Raw genomic sequence first — 786 nt, forward strand, 5'->3', positions numbered from 1 at the left:
AGAGAGAGAGAGAGAGAGAGAGAGAGAGAGAGAGAGAGAGAGAGAGAGGAAGAACTAGATAGAGACTTGACTTATGAGAGAGACTGAGAGAGAGAGAGAGAGAGAGAGAGAGAGAGAGAGAGAGAGGGGGGGAGAGAGAATTAAAGGGAGAGAGAAAAAGAGAGGGAGAATTAAAGAGAGAGCGATAGGGAAATTATCGAGAGAGAGAGAGAGAGAGAGAAAGAGAGAGAGAGAGAGACAGAGACAGAGACAGAGACAGAGACAGAGACAGAGATTGGGAAACAGAACCTCTCCAAGTTTGTGATTAGTAAAACTTGTCATGAGACGAACAAAACAAGAGAAGACAACCCACCCACACCGATTTATACAACAGTACTAAATTCGTATTCTAATCATCTTCTACAAACGACACTCGCTGTCGAAAAGCTTTCAATCACTATAGAGGCTACATTTCCTCTAAGGGGGGGGGGGGGGGGGGGGGGGGGGAGGGGAGCACGAATCGTTGTCAGGCCCAGAACTGAAATCAGTTTTCAGAAAACTAGCGAAGTTTCCAAGAAAGTTTCTAAAAATAGAAAGAGCAGTCCCCGTTCGCCACTAATCAATGCATTTTCCGCCAAGCTAGCGGATACAGAGCGGCGGCACAGTTGCAGACTTACCCTGTCAGTGACGTCCGTGTGCGTGGCAACGTCTAGGGGGGTAGAGACGAGTCCTGGCCGTGCATTTCAAATCTTTCTGACAATTCAACCATTGAACCAACATCCGCTTCGACACGAAGACAGGGGAATC

Source organism: Littorina saxatilis, unplaced genomic scaffold (genome assembly GCF_037325665.1).
Source record: "Littorina saxatilis isolate snail1 unplaced genomic scaffold, US_GU_Lsax_2.0 scaffold_316, whole genome shotgun sequence".
Lineage (NCBI taxonomy): Eukaryota > Metazoa > Mollusca > Gastropoda > Littorinimorpha > Littorinidae > Littorina > Littorina saxatilis.